Genomic DNA, 24,370 nt, shown 5'->3' with positions numbered 1-24,370 from the left:
TGAACCAAATCTAACACGAGGCTAAAAGAAAAACCTAAATGTAAACCTTCCTTTAATGGTCTTGCTTTTCTTCCCTTCCTATCTCTCTGTAATACTCAAATTTAAGATACGTTGTCTGAATTAAATCTTCAAATACAACTTGCACTCACGGATTGTCACAAGCACAAGAAATCCTACCTATCATGGGAGAACGATGGTTTTCAAAATGAATTCTCCCAAAGACTCCTTTCAGGGGGTTCAAGTTTTCCACTCCACTCCTCAAACTTTTACCAGAGAGGATCTGATTTACTTTGTGCATTTTTCTCCAGTGTACATCTGTTTGGGGAAAGGAATCTGTTGCTATCTATATTCTGGCATCAACAGACCTAACCAAATTCTATCATCTAATAATGCATAAAATCAGAACTAGAAAAGTTAATACCCAACATGTTCAAAAATAAACTGGTGGCAAAATCAGGATTTGAACCACTAAAATTGCCATTTATGTCTTTCATCTGTCAGCACTATTTTTAGCCCTGGTCTACCCTATTTGAAAATGTAGAATGGTTGATAGAAAAATTATATTGTGCTACCTAGCAAACAATTGCTCTAGTATTAATTTTTGCCGTATTCATAGTGAGTCTTATTCTGAAACTCCATTCAACGAATTCTAGAATTAATATATAGGGAAAAACAAGAAGAATGTGTAACACAATAATATGGTTTACTTAGTTCACAAATGAAATCATTTCATACTAGAGAATTAGGACCTGTATGAGAAACAATGGAGGCCGATTGCAGGGGTAGACAATACTCCAAAAGGTACCAAACGAAGATTGATGTGAGCGAATGACAAAAAGTCTGGAAAGACTCTCAAAGTTAACTCAAGTTTGAAATAGACTGGAACATTCAAGAGGGAAATACTTAAAGCAAAGTCTTCATACTCGTCCACCAATAAAGTGCTATGAGTCAAAGATCTAGAGTGTGCATAGGTCCTTGAGCATTACAATGCTTGTGGGTTTTCTAGAAGTCTTACATCTTCCAAATCTAACCAATTGTTCTTATCCCTAAGTCATTTCACCTGACTGCTTAAGGGGCCTTTTTTTTTTTTTATTAGCCACTGTAACATCAATCACCTTCATTCTGTTTTGATCCCCTATCTGATTAAAAAAAAAAGTTTAGAATAATTTTACTTGCCAACACAGTCCCAATGTTTATAAAAGTTTGCTGTTAGTGTGAGGATTTAATCAGGTATAAGAAACTTTTCTATTTATGTGTATATGTGTCTTTCCTATTTTTGCTTCTATGTTTTCTTTTGTTTTGTTCTCGCTATTCTAGTCCTCTTCCCATAGAAATTTCCATCTTCTGCAAGATCAAGACCTTCATACATAAATTATATATAAAGAAAGTTCAAAATTCAGTGCAAGAGGCACTCATCTTACTCATTGTAAGATTCATGCTAATATTCCACAAAGTATGTGGAAGATAAAGCACTGTGGACTGGAGCACACATTTTAGTTACATTGGAAAGGGTTATTGTCAATCTCTCAACGAGGAATTTATTTGGTATATCACATATAAATATTGTAGCAAACTCCAAACAATTCTCAAAACAGTGAAAATTTAGTTATTCTCAGAATAAATGTTTGTCAAATTCACAAAGTGTAAATATAAAAAAAAACAGAGGTGCCTGGGTGGCTCAGTCAGGTACAGTGTCTGACTGTTGATTTCACTTAGGTCGTGATCACAGTTCGTGAGTTTGAGCCCCACATGGGGCTCTGCACTGACCTGCTTGGGATTCTCTGTCTCTCTCTCTCTCTCTCTGCCCCTCCCCTGCTTGTGCTCCCTCTCTCTTTCAAAATAAGTAAACTTTTAAAATAAATAAACAGAAAAACAAACAAACATACTTCAAATATTGAAAAGATAGCCACCTGGCCAAGCCTGATTTTAATGCTCAGAAGGATAATCAAGAAAAAGATATGAAATAGCACATTTGTAAAGGAATTGCTGAATATTCTAGTAGTAGGATAGCATAAGGTGAATGGTGAAGAAGTAGAAAAAAATCATTGGTTGCTTTAAATCCTAATGGACAGGATTGTCAGAATCTCTCTCAATATCCAATCTAACCAATTCTCTGTTAAGATCTCCACCATCCCAGGAAAATATTTTCACTTCAAATTATTTCTTTTGTACACTCCTTTCCAAATGAAGGCTAGAGCCTATATTTACATTTTTTGTCTCAAATTTTCTCAATTCTCTCCTAGCACCAACATAAGCCTACAAAAGAGATTAATAAAGTCTGTTTTCTAAGGAAAAACTTCAAGTAAAAAACTAAAAAATAATGACCATCAATATCAAAACCATACTTATTAAAGGTGAAAACTCCAATAACTTCCTTTTCTTTCTTCTCCCAGCTCTCTGAAGTGGAAAAGGATTCCAGAAATATTAAGGAATATATAATTGATTAGATGTGGAGTCCAAAGACAGAATTGCTTAGGATGATTCTCAAATGTCTGCCTTAAATAATTGGATGAATGTAATTTCTGTCAAGAATGAAGACCAATGACAATCTGATTAGATTTCCATTCTGGAAAAGCCAAAGCTATAGAAAACAGATCAGTGGTTGCTAAGGATTAGGGATGGAGAAGAGGTTTAATACAAAGAGCAGCATGAGGGAATTTTTAGTAATGATAAAACTATTTGGTATATTGACTGTGGTATGTTTACACATTTCCTTGAAATGGTCAAAACTCAAAGAACTGTACATCAAAGCAGCCAATTTTACTATAGGTAAAATAAAAAGTAAATAAAAATAATCCATGCTTACTGATGAATTATTTTAAGTTAGGATATCTTAAGAATTACATATGTCAGGGGGCACCTGGGTGGCTCAGTCAGTTAAGTGTCCAACTTCAGCTCAGTTCATGATCTCACAGTTCATGAGTTTGAGCCCCATGTCAGACTTTGTGTTGACAGCTCTTGGAGCCTAGAGCCTGCTTCAGATTCCATGTCTCCTTTCTCTGCTCCTCCCTCTGTCTTTCTCTCAAAATTAAATAAACATTAAAAAAATTGTTAATTGAAAGAAAAGAATTACATATGTCAGAATAATTGCAGGGGAAAATATGTAAAAATTAATGGAACATTGAATTAGATATTAGAGAAAGGAAAATAAGATTGTTGCAGAGTACGACCAAGACTAAAGTAACTATTAAATTAAAAGTCAGTGACAAAAAGTAAAAATGACACCACCTAGGACTTCCACAGGTACTTATGTTTGAAAATTACTTCTGAATTTCTAATCACAAACCATATCAAAAAGTCATTTTCCAGACAGTGGTTGGCTTCAGTTACTTTTGCTCTACTTATCTGATTAACAGAATTCGTAGTGTTGAGTGTAGAAACAAGCGAACAAGAAATGTAACCCAAGGCAGACAATTCAGTCAAATTTGATGAGTTACCATCACAGCCCTCCATTCCCTAACTTTGGAATGCCAGGACAAATAGCATCATGCCACTTTATATCCCAATGGGCCCAGGACAAATCCCTATTCAGCTGTGGCCCATGTCTCTTTCCACCGATTCTCCTAACCCTATCCATCTCCTAAATTTTGCCTTCTAGACCTGAGGGTCAATCATCAGCAAATTACTTTTAAAGTTCATATGAAACTACTTTCATGCAAAATCCCTTCTCCTATTTGTTTCAACTGATTTGTTTCAATCCCTTCTCCTATTTGACTCTCCCATGTCACTGCTTCTAAAGCTGTTTAAGTAATAGGTTCTTTTCCATACTCTTTCTGCCTCAGGGACTAGAAATGAAGGAGATGCCTTTTTGGCTCCTCATTGCTGCTTCCAGATCACTATCACTACATTCTGTAGTCATCTAATGCTCCCCAATGAACTCCCCCTCTTTTTCTGAGAAGTTAGTCCCTGACTCACTGATTCCAATTCCAGACCTACACGTCTTCTTGGCAATTTCAAGTTCCACATAGAAGTCAATACCTTGACCTCTTAAATCCTTTTCCTCATTTATCCAATGATCTTGTTCTCCACCCTATGGCAGCTATTGAATACCAAGGTCACACCCTTGACCTTGACATTTCTCAATAACAACTCTGCATCTCAATTTAATACGCATCCTTTCTGCTATTATTTTTATTTTTCCATCCCACTCCTTCTGACTCCCATCTCTAACAAACTTTGCACTTCATCAGAACGCTCAATTCATTTATCCTAGCAATTTGTCATTGTTTTTTAGTACCCTCATGTCTTTTCTTCACTATGCACCTTAAATTTATAGTAAATAATTATAATAAACCTTTCTTTTAATTCCTCCCACTTGCTTGACCAAAAAAAAAAAAAAAACCTGGTTAAATCCAACTTTCTACCTACTCTACTCTGGCACCCCTGAAGCTGAACTTGGCTGGAAAAATGGACCCTTTTTCCATATGGACTCTTAAGTGTATTTATAAGTAATATTATATTTATCTAATCTATTTTTTTACATACTGTCTTAGAAAATCGTTTTTCCTACACCTCCAAAACCTATTGTGATTTCTTCACATACAACTCATGACTTTGCTTCCTACTTCAATGAGAATACGAAAGCAATAAAAACAGGACTTCCAAAAACTGTCTCTACTTTCTCTATGCTGTTACTGTGGATGAACTCTAAATGCTCATAAGTAAGGTAACTCTCTCACTTATATACCAGCAACTGACTCTAGCAATTTTCTACTTTTTCCTTTGCATTCTCCACTTTTCCCTTTCCAGTGGATCGTTCATCAGGATACAACAAGTTTCCATTTCAACCATATTTTAAAATAAAGAAAATAGAACTGCCTAGACCCAGTTCTTTCAACTAGCTCACTCATATCTTACCTCCAGTTTTATAACAAACTCTCTGAAAGAATCTATGCTTAGTGGTCTTCTATTTCTTCTATCCCATTTTCTCGTGGTCCACTTAATTAGGTTCTACCATTATCATTGAGAAGAAACCATTACCAACATCAGCAATGGCCTTCACTTTGCTAAATCTGATAGTTATTCCTCAGACTTCATCCAATTTCATCAGTCAGCAGCATTTAACACAGTTAATTATTCTCTTTTCAAATTTTTCTTTCTCTTGTTTTAACATAATCTCCAAAACATCACCCTCATGTAAATTCTGTCCTGCTTCTTTGACCACTCTTTCTCAAAGTCTTCTACTAGTTATTTTTTTTTCATATCTGATTTCTAAATGTTAGAATGTTCCTGACCTTGGTCCTCAAACTTATTCTCTATTAAGTCATTATAGTGATGGTATTACCCAATTTATGACTTAGAATACTATATATTTATGCTAATAACTCCCAAATTTATATTTTCTACCTATACTCCCCCATGAAATATAGACCCACATCTAAAAAAAATTTTTTTAATGTTTATTTATTTTTTGAGAGACAGAGAGACACAGAGTGTGGGCAGGGGAGGGGCAGAGAGCGAGAGAGAGAGAGAGAGAGAGAGAATCTGAAGCAAGCTCTAGACTCCAAGCTGTCAGCAAAGAGCCCAACATGGGGCTGAAACTCACAAGCTATGAGATCATGACCTGAGTCAAAATCGGAGGCTTAACCGACTGAGCCACCTAGGCACCCCTAGACCCATATTTCCAAAAGCCTTGGACTCTATGACATTCCCCTAAAACTGCTTCTCCTACAGTTTTCCTCATCTTGGTTAACAGCAATGGCATTCTTCCAGTCACGCAAGTTAATAATGTTGTCATTCCTGACTCGACTTTCTCTAAACCCCATTGCTAGTCTGATAACAAATCTTATGCTCCCTAATTCCAAAATATATTCAGAATTGTATCACTTCTCCATTCCATCGCTGTTAACACCTTAGTGGAAGCTACAGTCATCTCTCACCTGGACTATTTCAATTAGGCTTCTCCGGGTCTTCCTGTTTCAAGGCTATTATGCTTCAGTCTATTCTCAACATTGCCTCTGAGTTGATCCTATTAAAACCTAATTCATATCATGTCACTCCCCCAGTGAAAAATTTCCAATACCCATCCATCTCAGAATAAAAGCCAAAGTCCTTACAGTAATTTTCAAGGCCTTAAATGATCTGGGTCCCTATTATCTCTCTGAATATGTCAACTCCTGCTCTTTCCTCTCTCTCCACTCCCACTTCTCTGGTAGCACTGGCTTCCTTGTTGTTTCTCATTTAGCTCAGAGATACCCCTTGCATTCACACGTGCTAATTTCTCTGCCTGTATAACTTTCCCTCAGTTATACACAAGGCTAGTTCCCCCACATCCTGTAGGTCTTTATTTAAAATCATTTTCTCAATAAGATCTGCTTTGGTCACTTATTCTGAAATTTAAGCCAAGAATCCTGTCCCATCAATATTCTCTATTTTTTTTCTCCTTACCATATATGTTTGATGTCATATTATTTATTATCCATCTCTAACATTAGAATTTAAGATTCATAGGAACATATTTTTTCATCACTTTCATTTATTGCTGTATTATCAGGGCTCAAGGTAGTTTCTGGCACATAGTAGACATTCAACAAATAATTTCCTGAATTAATGAATAAATGTGCAAATGAACTTTAATCTAAGTCTGTAAAATAAAACAGATAACAGTGACAGTTCATTCTAATAGTTGCTTTCCAAAAAAAACATTATTATTTATATATTTTAAGCAGTTACTGTATGGTAATAAGAAACATAATTTAGATAGTTAGAAACTAGGCATTAGAAGCATATGTGAGCTGCCATGAAGAGAAACTTTAAATGTCAATTGCTTAATCTCACTTTCTCTCTCTCTCTCTCTCGAGAGAGAGAGAGAGAGAGAGAGAGAGAGAGATAGATAGAGAGATAGATGTTGTGTTGGTGGAGGTTCTCCCATATCCAGTGGCTCAAGAATTCAGGTCCCTATTCTGAAGTGCAGTCATCTTTTTTTTTAATTTTTTTTAATGTTTATTTATTTTTGAGACAGAGGGAGACAGAACGCGAGTGGGGGAGGGGCAGAGAGAGAGGGAGACACAGTATCTGAAACAGGCTCCAGGCTCTGAGCTGTAAGCACAGAGCCCGATGCAGGGCTCAAAACCACGAACCATGAGATCATGACTTGAGCCGAAGTCGGATGCTTAACTGACTGAGCCACCCAGGCCCCCTGAAGTTCAGTCATCTTAACATGAGAAATTCATGGTTTCTAGACCTAGGGAAGAGGTAACGTAGAGTTCCCTAGTCAGTTCTTAAATTTCTCAACCCACAAGTGACAGTACCACTATCATTTATATTTCTTTAGCTAGAAATTGTCATAGAGTCCTTGCCTTGCAGCAAGAATAGGGAAAGTTCACTAGATACAATATGCTCATGAATAAAATTATGTGTAAATTTCAAATGTATATGTTCAGGAAAGACACTATATACATAAAATAACTGAAAATTATACCAGGAAGCATAAGGAAGTTAACAATGAATTGAAAATAGCATAATTACTGAAGCAAATCAGTGAGGATTAGGATTTTCAATTGGAACTTTAAGAAGAAAGTAAGACTTTGCCAAGAGAAAAGAAAGTTAAAAAATTATTGCAAGGAGAATTACTTTAATATTCTACTTTAATTTGCTTGCATGATAGCCAAGTTACATTTTCATGTTTCTGACAAGTGGTTAGAGACACTGAGCATGACCAAAGGTGCAATAGTTTTATTTGCGTGTTCCCCCTGGATTAACATATTAACTGTTAATAGATTATGATCATTGGTATTAAATATATGGCTGTAGCTTTATAGCTCTTATAATACATTATTCGGGACCATTATTGTCCATCTAGCATGCAGACAGATCCAACTTTTTCCAATTTTTAGAAACTCTTCTTAACAGATTCTTAAAAATATGCATAAAATCTGCAATTGTTGGTAATAATACTTTTGAAAGACATAGAGATTTTTATGAGGAAAACAGTTTAACTACTATCATAAAAATACAAATAGTATTATGTAAAATTTGGCTATTTTATAATAATTTCATTCCCTATAAAAAGTTTACAGCCAAATTGTTATATAAAACCATTACAGTTATTCAAATTGGATCCAACTGGTCAATCTGAAGCTAGATTTTCCGTTGCATTATTTGTGGCTAAATTTTCAATATCTTATGCTATAATGAATGAGGACCTATCACAGACCAAATCAATTAAAGTTTCTAATGGAATAGTGAAGGAGGGACAATGATTTTCTACTCCACACATTTTCACGAAAATGAGGTAACTTTTGTTTGACTTCTCAAGGAGCAAAAATTATTATAGAATCATTTCCACTTCTTTCTTGCTCATCAATTTGTTTTATCAACAATTAGAGCTGAATTAAAGTGAATGGCTAAATATCTGTCAGGTTTCCATTTCTAAACATTGATATTAAATGGGTTTTAAATCTTAATCATTCACAAATACCTTAAGCTATCAGTTTATATACATATTATCATCAATGTAAAACTGTATTATGATTATTGATTATTAATATGTGAATAAAGTATTTCTTGTTCTAATGGGGATGGAGGGAAAATGTGTTTTAGCACTTTACTTTCTTTCATTAGTCTTAGTACCATATATATACATACATACATGTATATATATATATATATATACACACACACCATATATATATGGTTATGCATCCGACTTCGGTTCAGGTCATGATCTCACGGCTTGTGAGTTCGGGCTCCGCGTAAGGCTAGGTGCTGACAGCTCAGAGCCTGGAGCCTCTTCAGATTCTGTGTCTTTCTCTCTCTCTCTCTCTCTCTCTCTCTCTCTCTGCCCCTCCCCTGCTCACACTCTGTCTCTCTCTGTCTCTCAAAGATAAACATTAAAAAAAATTAAATTCCGGTTAGATAACTAACATACAGTGTTACATTATATTCAGGTGTACAACATAGTGATTCAACACTTCCATACAATATCCAGTGCTCATCGCAGCAACTGCACTCCCTAATCCCCATCACCTATTTAACCAACTCCCCAACCACCTCCCCTCTGGTAACCATCAGTTTGTTCTCTATAATCAAGCATCTTTTTTTGGTTTCTCTCTCTCTCTCTCTTTTCCTTTTGCTCATTTGTTTGGTTTCTTAAATTCCACATTTGCATGAAATCATATGATATTTGTCTTTCTCTGACTGACTTATTTCACTTAGCATGATACTCTCTACCTCTATCCACACCATTGCAAATGGCAAGATTTCATTCTTTCTTATGGCTAAGAAATATTCTTACACTCCATCTTCTTTATCCATTCATTTCATCAATTGATGAATACTTAGTTTGTTTCCATAGTCTTGCTATAGATAATGTTGCCTGAAACATTGGTGTACATGTATCCTTTTGAATTAGTATTTTTGTTTTCTTTGGGTAAATACTTAGTAGTGCAGTTGCTGAATCATAAGGTAGTTCTATTTTTAACTTTTTGAGGAACCCCCATACTGTTTTCCAGAGTGACTGCAACAGTTTGCATTTCCACCAACAGTGCAGGAAGGTTCCCCTTTCTCCACATCTTCACCAACACCTGTTGTTCCTTGTATTGTTGATTTTAGCCATTCTGACCAGAGTGAGGTAATGTATCATTGTAGTTTTGATTTGTATTTCCCTGATGATGAGTGACGTTGAGCGTCTTTTCATGTGTCTGTTGGCCATCTAGATGTCTTTGGAAAAATGTCTATTCATGACTTCTGTCCATTTTTTTAATTGGATTATGTGGTTTTTGGGTATTGAGTTTTATAAGTTCTTTATTTGGGATACTAAGTTTTAACTGATATATAATTTGCAAGTATCTTCTCCAATTTTATAGGTTGTCTTTTAGTTTCATTGACTGTTTCCTTTGCTAGCAGAAGCTATTTATTTTGAAGAAGTCCCAATCGTTTATTTTTGCTTTTGTTTCCCTTACCTCAGGAGACATATCTAGTAAGAAGTTGCTATGTAAAATATGTATCTTTTAAAATGATTCTTTTCTTGCAGAGAACTTTACTATTTATCAGAAAGTTTATTTTCTGACTATGAAAAGTTAGAGCATACCACATAAAACAGGCTAGGCACAGTTTTTAATCTTTTTAGTCAGCATGTCACAATAACTTTTTCTGAATACAATGTTTAAACAGCTGGATTGCAGAGAAAATGTGAATACGCTTAGTGTTCTTCTGACTAACCCATATGTTATTTTCCCAATTGATGGGCATCCATTTGCATTCTTTGGGGGGAAAAAGGCACATTCAGTATAATATATACTCTTTCAGTAAACTATACACTTAAAATGAAAAATAAATCATTTCTTTGCCTTGGTGACTCAAGATTAAACTGCCCTCTGTTTCTCCCAATGACATCATATAGTTGTTCCCCAAATTAGATTAAAAACCTCAGAGTAGTAGAATTATGGATTCGTATAATTTATCTTCTATTGCTATGTTTTCCCCTAAGTGAAATTAGTCACAAAATTCTCTTGTTTTTTCTTTAATAATATCTCTTAGACCCACCGCTTCTTTTTATTTTCTAGTTTAGGTACCAACCTCTTCTTACTTGGAAGACTTTATGCCGCAAAGTTAACTTCTGATACTCTAGCTGTAATAATTTTCCTAAACATCAGATACATCCTGTTACTGCTATATTCAAAAGCCTTTAACGACTCCTCATTGCCTTCATTTCTGAAAGTTGTAAGGCCTCTCAGTTTTCCAGATTGGTCTATTTTTAAATCTCTCATGACCCTCTGGGAAGCTAAGAGGACTCATACTGAGTCCTTAAAGAAAGGAAGATTTTTGATGGTATAGAGATTAGTCTATGCTCCAAATTCTACATTTAAGAAATAAGGACAAAGAAAACTTCTGTTTTCTATGTTATATAATTTAGCTTGCCTGAATACAAAGTTGATGTCATTCAGGGAAAATATTATGTCTAAAAGTAAGAATGCTTATATTTTACTTTTAGGACTAATGCATAGTTCCTCTAGGTATAATATTTGGTGAGTTTTAGGGAAACAAAGGAAGCCCCCCAAATCTCTAAATTCTCTTCCAAATCCTATGTTCTATAATAATTTTTTAAGTAAGGCAGACTGCCACAAGCCGCACCTCATTTGGATGTGTCTGGAGTCTTGAAAGCTTGACTACCCTTTGTTCTTCTACAAATGGACCTGGAGAGTTTGTTTGGAGGTTCTAACAGGGGAGTGTAGCTACTTGTATACCCTTGGCCAAAGAATGGTTCTCCTTTAAAAGGGAAGGTCGTCCTCTTCAACAGAGCACAAGTGTGCAGCTTTTGGAGGGACACACATGGAGCCATGTGGGAGGAAAGGGTGATGCACCTAGCCAGCCAGATCAGCCAAATCAAAGCTGGTGATCAATGGGGTGACAGATCTTGCGGCCAGATCACCCTCACATCCTATAATATAGTAATTCTGGGGGCGCCTGGGTGGCGCAGTCGGTTAAGCGTCCGACTTCAGCCAGGTCACGATCTCGCGGTCCGTGAGTTCGAGCCCCGCGTCGGGCTCTGGGCTGATGGCTCAGAGCCTGGAGCTTGTTTCTGATTCTGTGTCTCCCTCTCTCTCTGCCCCTCCCCCGTTCATGCTCTGTCTCTCTCTGTCCCAAAAATAAATAAACGCTGAAAAAAAAAATTAAAAAAAAAATATAGTAATTCTGTTAATGTTCCATTTCTATATTTTGATTAGACCTCAAATTTCCTTATTTCAAATGATATTTAGGTTATGGAGAAAGCAATATAGAAGTACCTTAAATTGACCATTCTCAAGAAGTTTGCATTATTTTCTAATGTATACGCAACAAGGTCATAATACAAGATAAAAGAGAATCAAGTCATAACCTTGTGAAACACTACCTGCAGAGCTAAGAGAGTGACCTCAGACAGAATAGTGCAGAAGGACTCCAGGAAGAAATGAAGAGTAACTTAGTCCTTGAAGGATACCTAGGTTATAGAAGTTTAGAGAAAAATACGATTGGGCTGCAGCATTTGGAAAGGATAGCAAGAGTAAAGGTGCAATGTTGTAATAATGACCTTTAGACCAGACTAGTCATAAAGGACTAGTCATGACTCAATCTAGTAAGCAGTAAACTTGCCTGAAAAAGTGGAGCCAAGACTGGTAAGAATGATGGGAATGATAAGAATTATATAAGGATACAAATGATAGAACTGGAATGGGAAAGTTTACTTAGAGAAGATTTTCAGAGAAAAATCAAGAGGACTTAGAAGCACATTAGTGATAGCAAGAATTTCATTAGAGGTGAGAAGTTATAAATGACATCCTTAAAAACAGTAAAGTTATACATCTGAAAGATTTGTTTAATACAGATGGATGAACAGTGTGATGCCTCAACATCTTTTCCAAATCTAGTTCTTTCAACACACACATGCAATTCATTTATGTTTTGTGCAACCTGTTCTTTCTAATGCTCATTTTAGACTGTGAACCTAAAATAGAATAAGGATTATAGTATTTAACATGTTATGCATGTAAAATGAGTACACAGAATGTTTTCATTTGACTACGCGCCAATTCTGAACCATGGTGACATTTTGGAATAATTCAGGAAATTCTCACACAATCAAAGAGTATATATGTGTTCCTATACTTACTAGATCCAATTTCCCCTTAATCACTACTTTGCTACTAGTGTCAAAATATAAGTTGGGAAGTACCACAGTGGTGCAGCTCTAGAAATACAATCTAATCATGAGCCAGGACTGGGTTCTGTGTGAATGACTGGTCATGAGGATGGCTTAAGTGGCACATGGGTTAAACAACTTTATCTGTGTAGAAATATAATTAAAATATCATAAATACTTTGACTTAGTCTTATACATTATCAATAATTTCGTGACAACAAATTAATAAAAGCTATGAAAAAATAGAGTAAATGAATAACAATCAGAATCATAGGAGTTCTACTAGAATATTTGGAAGTCACTTTTAGAGTTTCTTTGCCTGTGCTTCCAACTTCATTTCCGTTATCCAACAGAGATAAGGATCAAAGAACATTCTCTGGGGCACCTGGTTAAGTGTCCAACTCTTGACTTTAGCTCAGATTATGATCTCATGGTTTGTGATATTGAGCCTCACATCAGGCTCTACACTAACAGGGTAGAGCCTGCTTGGGATTCTGTCTCTCCCCCTCTCGCTTTCTCTCTCACTCTCTCTCAAAATAAATAAATAAACTTAAGAAAAAAAAAAGAACATTCTCCACTTCCCAGAGTTACAACAGATCTTGTATTTGACTTTCAGATAAGTACCCATTTATTTACACATTGTGCATCTTACGGAGGTAACTTATGCAGACACTGTAAATAACAGTAATATGTCTCTCATTAGTATATACACATAATTTTATATATAATTACTATATTCTTCATTTTTAATTGGATGTCTTAATTTAGGCAGTATTAATCTGTGCCACACAAATTCATATGAGATGGCAAGTATAATCACAAAATTAAATCATTCTCATAACAACATATTTCATATAAAAAAAGGACAAGTGCTTACTTAACTAATCCTGTATTAAAATACCCCACCTCCATTTAACCAGCAAATGTTCCATGGTAAATCTCAAGCAACAAACAAAACTCTTTGAAATCAGGCCCTTTATATTTATCTTTATTATTTTTATTCATTAGGCATATATACAGTAGCAATCACATGCCAGCACTATTCAAAAATAAGGCATTGCTTTATTGTGTCTATTCAATATGTAATTTTTTCTTTTTCTGGTAACAGTAGCCCAAATGTCTTTAGGAATCACATCTCTCCTTGTCTTGATTATGTATTTTTGAGTACATTGTTTCCTCAAACTCTTTCCCTAAATTTCAGTTATTAACTTATGTTATTATTTTCTTTATTCACTTAGTTTTACGTCTATATATTTCTAATACCACCATTATGAAAAACTGTTCTTGTTCATCTATCTGCATTTGAAAATAAAGGAATACAATATGTCAGAGTTTTTAGTAATCAAAAAGATTCAAAAGACTCTAATAATCCAAATTAACAATGAAAGAGAATACAGTGACCTGGTAATACAGAGAACAAACAGACCAGGTATATTCATTAGAGAAGAAAACATCAAAAAGGGTGGTCTAGAGGTTGTCCATTTAGTTGAGTGAAAACAAATTTAAGCCATCAATTCTCATTAAACTCAAGGGAATTTAAATGTTTTCAGTAATGTTTGGAATGAAAGAAAATGGAAGATTTGGTAAAGTGGAAAAAAATTGCCAACTACCACTCAAACTACAAATAGTTTGTCTTCAAGTCTTTCACACTCTTCAAAAAAACATTTTGAAAAGTCCAAATTACTCAAAATCATCCTCTCCATCTTGGAAATGATCAAGTAGAGGTCAATTTGCCCCGACCATGTAACCATATAAAGGAAGTTTGGAAGCTATCTTTGAGCACAGTAAAAGGAAATCAGGAAGAAAGCTGAAATAGAATAGCTATAATACAAGACACACATAATGGAAGGAGAACTGTTTCAGAAAATTTTGAAAAGTTATTATTTCCTTGTATTTTGTCGTGTGTGTGTGTGTGTGTGTGTGTGTGTGTGTGCGCGCGCGCGTGTGTGTGCTTGTTATCTCTGATCTCTGTTTTACCCAACATACCTTTCTGGAGGTATCAATGAAACAATCTGTCAAACGCTAGAGAAAGCAAAGACAAAAGATATAGTTATCTTAACCTAAGAGAGTCTAAAATTGACAAAAATGGGGGCTTCCATCCTATATATTCATATATTCATTAATTAAATATAGAATTGCTCAATATTCACAAATGAAGAAAAATCCACTATAAGTTCCCTACCATAAGAAATCCCTATTAGTGGGAGCTATCCACGGGTAGAAGTAAAATTTTAGACATAAGGAAGTGTGCTAGTGGTTGATAGTGGACAGAGCTAAAATTCTTTCTGGTGACAGGAGTATGATCAATTAGAGTGACAATTTAATGAGATAGTTATGACGGAATAAGGAAGCTTATTTAGCAGCAACAATTTGAAGCTCCTTGAGAAAATAACAATTGTCAGCCATCTTAAAACCGGAGTCAGTGTAAAAACATAGATGCACCTATTTTAGGGTAAAAGGAAAAATAAATCCATTGTAAATTTCAAACTTATAGTTGTCACAAAATTGTTATTTTACTATCAGGGATTCTTTTAATAGGTTTCTAGAATTGATAATTGTGTTTATTTACACAACCCCCAAAACCCCAATAATAAAGATAGAAAAAGAAATAAATGAAAATAGATTACAGAAAAGAAATGGAGACAAGCTCCAGACACAAAATAAAGGGTTTAATTAGATATAATTTATGGAAGGGACTATTTACACTTGTGAGAGAAGTGTTAAGGAGACAATTAGGATGCTGGGCACCCAGGAACCAGTAATGGTGGAAGATCAATTTAGCCTAGACATAAAAGGCAAGAGGAAAAAATGATGCTTCAGAAGCTTGGAAAGAACTAGAAGAGGTGAAAGCACAGCCTCTGGAGAGCAGCTGTGGCCATTGTAGGATCTGGTCACTGTAGGAATCACAATCAGACATGGAGAGAGTGTGAAACACATCCCCACCTTACTCATTGCCTGTCCTGTCCTCATGCCAGCACTTCCCATCCCAACCAGAAGCCAGAATGCAAGGGAGTCTATGTATGCAGTTGATATTGGTCAGCATCCTGTGTGTCGAGAAAGGCACAGAATCATGGATATTTAATCTGGAAATGGAGAGGATGACAGATTAACCAATACACAAGAAATAAGACTTCAGCTTCAGGTTTCTTTGATTTGCACTTTTCTTTATGAATTATTTCACATAATTCATATGTGGGAGGGGTGTCAGTTAAAATATAAGGAAGTCAGCATTTGGGGAGTGTGGGAAAGGCATGTTAGAGAGACAATTTGTATTTTTTTAATGTTTATTTATTTTTGAGAGAGAGAGAGAGAGAGAGAATGAGAGAGAGAAAGAGTGAATGGGGGAGGGACACAGAGAGAGGGAGATGCAGAATCCCAAGCAGGCTCCAGGCTCCAGGCTCTGCCCTGTCAGCAGCACAGAGCCCAACGCAGTATTCAAACTCAGGAGCTGTGACATCATGACCTGAGCCAAAGTCAGCTACTGAGCCACTCCCGAGCTCCTAGAGAGATCATTTGAAATATGCTGATTTTCTCTTTTGGATATTCACTATGTGAGCAAACCCCTTTCTCCAGAGAAGCAACTCTTAAATTCAATCCTATGAATGCACTCAGCATAGCCATGCAATAGGCTTCTCATGAGCCAGTGGTCCAGAAATAAAAAAGTCACCACACTACATATCCATTATATAGCAGACAAGATTACATAGATTAAATCTCCCACTCAGAAAATGGAAAAATAGGGTATCTGTGGCATGTTCAAATCTTGCCAACAGGAATCCCAAAAGCACCACTCCCTGTCAGTGGAAAAACTCCCTCAATTGCTCTATTGAACAGCAAGTAACCAACTGTAGCCGGAACTGCAGTGGGGCTGTACTGCTTTCATAGCACTCTTTCTACTTGTGGAATTTGGGGGTCTGGAGGTTGTTTTTGAAGTCATCTGATCATGCTTTTATAAATCACACTTCTGGTTTCTCTAGTAATCTATTTGCCTTGAAAACTTAGTGGGAATTCAGTCACTTTGCTTCTGGTCAATTCTATATTGGAGTAAACACAAACCGTATTCTTTGAAGACATAGTTTATAAATCTGATAATAGATCTTTTATTTACTGGTCTCTAAGTTCTACCCATTGTCCTCTCCTGTGAAACAAAGTCTTGAGTAAGAGTCGGTCCCTCTCATATGACCTTTAAGCTATGTTGGCAACACTACTGGTTAAGCAAAACACTTGTTTCAGTTAGTAAAAGAAATCAATTGGCTGGGGTATGTGTTTGTTTGTTTGTTTGTTTGTTTGTTTGTTTTTGACATTTGAGATCCTGAACTGTCCAACTCTTAATCAACTTATATTGCAAGCTACATGTAGTGAACTTTGCAAACACTTCCCTATATTCACCTTCTCTATATAAAAATACCAAGAAAACACTCCAACATTATCAATATTTCCTAGATCTTACATAGTCCATTGTCTATCTTCCTTCCAATATATCATAGGCAACAGTTTTACTGAGTATCATTCCCTGGCATAACAAAGATGCCACCTTTCCAGTTCTAATATTCATGTTCTCACTGCTCAATTATTTCCAATAATTCAAAGCCATATATTTCTAGTTCTATTCCATGCAGCACCCCTCTTCTGATTTGGGAAATATTAAGAGAAATACCAAAAGAAACAACTATAAGAGTTTAAAGTTACATTTCAAAAGTGGGATTGAAGGGGCACCTGGGTGGCTGAGTCGGTTAAGTGTCCGACTTCAGCTCAGGTCATGATCTCATTGTTTGTTGGTTAGAGCCCCACATTGGGCTCTGTGCTGACAGCTTGGAGCCTGGAGCCTGCTTTGAATTCTGTGTCTCCCTCTCTCTCTGCCGCTCCCCTGCTCACGTCGTCTCTCTCTGTCTCTCAAAAATAAATACATGCAAAAAAAAATTAAAATTTTTTTAAAAAGTGGGATTCAAGAGTAGAAACATAAATGCTTTTATTTCAAATAAAATATTATATAAAATAATACATTATTATCTATAAATTTAGCCCAACACAATAGGAGCCAACATGGCTCCGAAGAGGAAATTTAAATGTATTCCAAATATAAAATTTTCCCAAACATATAAGACTAAGTTAGAGATAGTATAAGATGGTAGTACTTACTATCTAGAACAATGATTCTCAAGTGGGGCCAGGGTTGCCCACCCACCTCCCCAGTGTCATTTGGTAATATCTATAGTCATTTTTATTGACCATGATTGAGAATGAGGAAGTGCTACTAGCATCTAATGAGACTCTACTGAAAGCAAGAGACTGCTAAACATCCTACAATGCACAGGACAGTCCTCTCCTTTCCATATCCACAACAAAGTATTATCCAGTCAAAAATGTCAATACTGCTGAGACTGAGAAACTCTGGTCTATACCATTGAATAAAAGAGACTACACCTATGGGTAGGAACTACAGAAGTATAAACATGGTACCCCAACCTCCCCATTGACCAAACGGATGACTGATATATCAAGATACAGCACAGCAAACAAAGAGAAAGTATGATTCTGGTAGTAGAGTTCTTACCATGAGGATAGAGGGAAGTAAGGCCACTACAGTGGTTGAAGGGATTCGTGTTACTGGCTTGTGGACATGACAACTTATACTAGTCCTGGAATCTGCCAAAGTTTCCCTCAACCGTAATATATTAATTGGCTTGACTAGGTGAAGGGCACTGAATTAGCATAAAACTGTATCAGTTTACTGTAGGAAAATAAAACCCTTCAAGTGTATGCCTCACTGATACAGTAGGTCAGTTACTTACTAAAAGACTGATTACTAAAGTAATAAAGAGGAAGGAAAACAATTATTTTGATGGATAGATGAACTCCAGAGTGTATATACTAATTTAGTTATTTAATTTTCATTACACTTATGAAAAACTAGAATTTAATACTAAGCATATTTCTTTAGGGAGTTTCATTTTTAATTAGATATGACTTGAGCTGACTCTTTTCCCACTGCTGAAATAATGTACAAACTCAGTATGCGTGTACATAGCGTACAAGTAGGTCTCTGCCATTGTATAAGTAATTTCTGTTTCTTCACACATACACCCAGATGGATCTTCATTGGAACACGAATAAGACCAAAAAAAAAAAAAGCTGTAAGATATTATTGCAAGTGAATTTATATATTAAATTAACCATTGCTCCTCTAACTTCTGGAGTTTGATTTCAATCTTCTTTACATGATTTTAAATATCCTTTTGCGTGAAAAATAAACTTTATTTCACATTAGATTTTTAAGAAACAATGCACGGGTAACAACCTTATATATATTTTATTTTTCTTAAAGTACTTTTTTAGGGATGAAGTCTTTTAAAAGAGCAATTTGTTTATTTTAATAGAATCCTGTATTGGTTCAGTAAGTTATCTTACTAAAATGATATTAAGCATTTTTAGGCATAAATATACTTTCCCAGATTTTAAAAAGAAGGTTTAAGACAATAAATAAATAAAAATTAAAAAGAAATAGCATATTATCCATAATTTTCAAAAAACATAGCTTGATTTAATAAAGCAAGTTGCAGAGTTTTACATATTAGATATCATTTGCATAATTTTTAAAGTTTATTTATTTATTTTGAGAGAGACAGAGACAGTGCAGTTGAGGAGGGGTAGAGACAGACGGAGAGAGAGAATCCCAAGCATGCTCTGTGCCTGCAGGGCTTGATCTCATGAATCGTGAGGTCATGACATGAACCAAAACCAAGAGCTGGATGCTTAGCTGACTGAGCTACACACACACACACACACACACACACACACACACACACACACACATTTGAAGCATTGGAAGGATACACACCAAATTAATATCAAGGATGCGTGTAAATAGGGAAGGAAGGAGCAGGGAGACAGATCAGCCTGGCCTGTGACTGGAAAAATGGAGCATCATCTTTATCTGTAATGTTTTATTTCATTTATTAAAGTAATATTTGAGAATATTATGATAAAATGTTAATAGCGAATTTTGTGTGAAGTATACAAAGATGTTTATCATGTTGTTTTTTGAATTTACTGTACTTTTAAAAATTTCTCCAAAAAAATTATTAAAAATGAAACAGGGGAGGGCAAGGTATCTGATATACAGATGTAAATAATGAGACCAAACAAAAAGAAACATAGCATATTTGAGTATCCACAAGTAATGGGACTTGCATAATTTTCTTGGGGAAAAGATTGCAAGATGAGGCCAGGCAAGGAGATGGTGAGCTTGTGTTAAGAATTTCAGATTTGGGGCGCCTGGGTGGCGCAGTCGGTTAAGCGTCCGACTTCAGCCAGGTCACGATCTCACGGTCCGTGAGTTCGAGCCCCGCGTCAGGCTCTGGGCTGATGGCTCGGAGCCTGGAGCCTGTTTCCGATTCTGTGTCTCCCTCTCTCTCTGCCCCTCCCCCGTTCATGCTCTGTCTCTCTCTGTCCCCCCAAAAAAAATAAATAAACGTTGAAAAAAAAATTCAAAAAAAGAATTTCAGATTTATCCCAAGGGATGAGAAGACACTGGAAGCTAATGAGGAAGCAAGTTACATGGTCTAGTATGTAGTTGGAAAGACTGACCTAATGTTAACAGAAATATATTTTCCAGTAAACATTCTTCATTGAAAAATGCAATTTTAGGGGCGCCTGTGTGGCTCACTTGGTTAGGCGACCGACTTCAGCTCAGGTCATGATATTGCAGTTTGTGAGTTTGAGCCCCGCATTAGGCTCTGTGCTGACAGCTCAGGGTCTGGAGCCTGCTTCAGATTCTGTGTCTTCCCCTCTCTCTACCCCTCCCCTGCTCATGCTCTGTCTCAACAATAAATAAATGTTAAAAAAAATTTAAAAACAGAAGAAAAAAGAAAAATGCAATTATAAAAAAGATTACATACATAGAAACCAGAAAAATTAAACCCAATGTGCATTCTGGGTGTCTCTGAATAAGAAAACATATACAATTTAAAATATACATTTAATAATATGCCAGAATACATTTTCCCGAAATAAAGAAAAATCGAATCTGCACTGAGGAGTGAACCTAGTCCAGGAAAAATTGATACAGAATAATCTCACCATGCTCTATCTTCTTGAAGTCATTGAACTTCAAGAATAAAGACTCATGTAGGCATACATACAGTAAGAGGAAGTCATCCACAAGAGAGAAAGATAAATTGGGTGCCAGACGTCTCCACAGCAGCATTCAGGGAGCGCCATAAGTAGAAGAGCAATGTCTACAACATCTGAGGACATCCACACTTCTGACAGAAAGTGTGAACAAAGAATTTTATGCCTTACTAAGTTGTCCTTTAAGTCTGAAGGCAATGGATATTCTCAAATAGGAAATAACCAGAGCCCAGTGAATAGAGCATGCACGAATAATAATAAAAAAAGCTGGTGGATCATATGAATCATAAACATTTTTCAACAAAAAGATAAATCAAAAATTTCAAACTCTAGAGAAATCATAGTAAAAAGAGACTATGTGGTGAACATGTAATCTAATTAATAGAGATCCAGGCCTAAATAATTGTGGGGATTATGGTTATATAACAAAATATATTTATCAAAAATTTTGACCTTATAAAGTTAAACTTTTTTCAAGAAATAACCTTTGAATGATTTTTTGCATCTATTGACTTCTTAAAAATGAGAAAATTAGCTCAAGTATACTTCCTTTCCTCTCTCCTTGCCTTATTCTACCTTTCAATATCCTTATCTTACATTTATTGGGCATGTGCATACAGACATGCACACGCGCACACATGCACACACACTTCTAAAACAGACCATGGTTTTAAAGAGACAATATAGACCATACCCACTTTAAGGAAGAAGGATATAGTCCTACTACACACATTATCATCCACTCAGATTCCTTTGCCAAAATCATTGGTAATGCTTTACATTATTTTGAGGAGTGATTTCAGTTTCTCCTGCTGGTAGAACACCCTCTGATACATGAATAATGAAGCCCCTTAACAATTTTGCCAAATAATAGAACAATTTGCCACAGTGGCTTCATTTAGCAACATAGCAGAGAAACTGGGCACACCTTGCAAGTTAAAAATCATTTCTTTACTTTGTACTGTCACCCTCCATTCACTGATTTTTATAATCTGAAGGGGGACATTTACTTTTCTTCTTTCTACCACAAAATCAAAGCAGAGTTCGAATCTTCCAACTACATATACAATGGTATTTAATATTTTTGTTATAACTTATTTTAAAGTATTAGTTTTATACATGTACTACCCTACAGGCTGTGAAAGCTTATTTCCCCAGACTCTGTTCTGTAAACAATTCAGAAATTTGATCAAACTCATTAACCAGTTGTGTTCCTTCTATTTCAGATGCAATAAATTACAATTGGAGCTTCAAATTAGCATGTACAATGTGTGAGTTTAATTAACTTTGTTGCATTATGAGCAAAAGCTCATATCTTCAAGGAAAATTAGAAAAAAACCCTTTGAAGCAAAAATTAGACCTTTGTAACCTCAAAATGTTTCTTAGAGATTTCCTAATACAGACCATAATTTTTTATATAAAAGATTTAGGCTATGATTTATTTTTTCTAAAGCCACTCAGCTAGTCAGTACTCATGTTCCATCTATGTGACATAAATCAAGCTGGTTAATATCTACTTCCTTGTTTGCAAAACAAAGTTGTCATCATATTGATAGCTATTAATGATGATGTTAATTATTTATTTATAAATAATTTGATGATGATGATGATGATGATGGATTCTTCTCTCCAGTCTGATATTGTTTTCATTTATACCTACAAGAAGACATTTTCAGAATCGAAATATCTAAATAACACCAAAAAAAATTTCCCCTTAAGATTAAAAATATACACAAAACAAATTAATCAATTAAGACGGCCAAATATTCTCAAGCAGTATGCAGCAATTTCATGTGTTATTTTATGTTTGCTATCTCAACTAATAAATCAAGTGAAGTTTTTAAAGAATGGACTTGCTATACCTATGCTTCATGGCATAACCAGCATTCTGGCTAAGCATGTTGCCAGATAAAATAAAATATTATCTTGATTTTCAACATATACTCCATTCAATAAAATTGCAGCTGATTGTATACTGAGAGAGAAAGACTTTTTTATGAAATTTTAACTCCCAGTAGGTTGAGAATACACAGTCAACTAGTGTTGTATCGGCTCTTTCTATTTAGTTTGCATGAAGAGATCATTTTTCAATCCAACCACTTCATTGCCAACTCTCTTTTCACACTCATCCCATTCTCCCCCCAAAACGTGCATAGAGGCATCCCTTGTGTCTGCACTGCATGGGAGAATAATCTATTCCCTGGACTGAGTATGTAAAAAAAGTAGGCAGAATATAGAAATAGAAAATTTCCTCATTCCTCTTGCACAAGGAAGATTCATTATTTCTTTCAAACTGAATTTCCTGAGTTCGGTCCTATAGTTCTTGGTCTATGTCAGTTGTTCTAAGATACAATTTCCATGGAGCAATTAAGTTATTAAACTAAATTTGGAGCCTGGCATATCCAATATTCAATTTTGTCAGTTAAGAATATTTTCAAAATCACCATTTCATTAAAGATAGGACATTTAACTTCAAAAATGTAGGAAGGATATAATTTCAGATTAAAATTAGGAACAGTTTATAATTTTTACACCAACATGGAAATAACACTATATTCAATTTTACTCACTCCACTATAGACTCTTGAATGTTAATCACTGGTGAGATCTACCCATGGCATGGTATTAGGATTTTTTATTCCATTCCACACAGCATTTATCCCATACCACCTTGTATGGGTACTTGTTAAAAATCTCTTTTATTTCATTTATCATATTTATTTCGCTTTGTATTGCCCACACACCTTGTCAAATGATTCACTCATAGCGTGTAGCCAATACGTTTGTCGAATGAATGCATAAAACAATAGCGCACATATTTATATCTTTAATTTTTATTTATAAATGCAATACAAGAGTCAAACAAATAGTGGATTATGTCAATTAGACGTTTACACATTCTGCTCTCTTTTAAGATGAATAATTATAGTTCATTTTTATTTTTTTTCTTTGCAATTTAGGCATTTAATTAGGGTTTTAAGGCTTAATTATTTTTTTCAATATATGAAATTTATTGTCAAATTGGTTTCCATACAACACCCAGTGCTCATCCCAAAAGGTGCCCTCCTCAAACCCATAACCCACCCTCCCCTCCCTCCCACACCCCATCAACCCTCAGTTTGTTCTCAGGTTTATAGTTCATTTTTAAAAAAGAATAAAATTAAAAGTTTTCAGTACATTATTTACAAAAAAAAGGATTTCAATATAAGAAATTATATCACATGCCTCTAAAATCTGAACACTCATACAAAAAAAAATTCTCACCAACTCAATCCCTACTGAAGTTCAACAACGATGTCTAACAGAGGAATTTGCCTCCTCAAGGTAACTTCAATTATATTCTGTATGACCATTGGCCTTCTCTTTTGGTTACTGCATTTAAAAAAGAAGTTAATGACTAGGGGTGCCTGGATGGCTCACTTGGTTAAGTGTCCGGCTTTGGCTCAGGTCATGATCTCACAGTTCGTGGGTTCAAGCCCTGTGTCAGGACAGCTCAGAGCCTGGAGCCTGCTTTGGATTCTGTGACCCCCCTCTCTTCCTCTGCCCTTCCCCTGCTTGCACCCTGTCTCTCAAAAATAAATAAATGTTAAAAACATGAAAAAAAAAAAAGGAGTTAACGAC

The 24,370-nt window shown here is 35.5% G+C and overlaps 1 long non-coding RNA gene across 1 annotated transcript in view; it reads right to left on the bottom strand.

Annotated features, from left to right (window-relative positions):
• The window catches only part of LOC125156137 (uncharacterized), a 50,346-nt gene that overhangs the window by 7,601 nt on the left and 18,375 nt on the right, over window positions 1–24,370 (bottom strand). The gene's annotated exons all lie outside the window — the stretch shown is intronic.

Source organism: Prionailurus viverrinus, chromosome F2, assembly GCF_022837055.1.
Source record: "Prionailurus viverrinus isolate Anna chromosome F2, UM_Priviv_1.0, whole genome shotgun sequence".
In the NCBI taxonomy this organism is placed as follows: domain Eukaryota; kingdom Metazoa; phylum Chordata; class Mammalia; order Carnivora; family Felidae; genus Prionailurus; species Prionailurus viverrinus.
The sequence above is the reverse complement of the archived record's forward strand: the minus strand, read 5'-3'. Positions and strand labels throughout refer to the sequence as shown.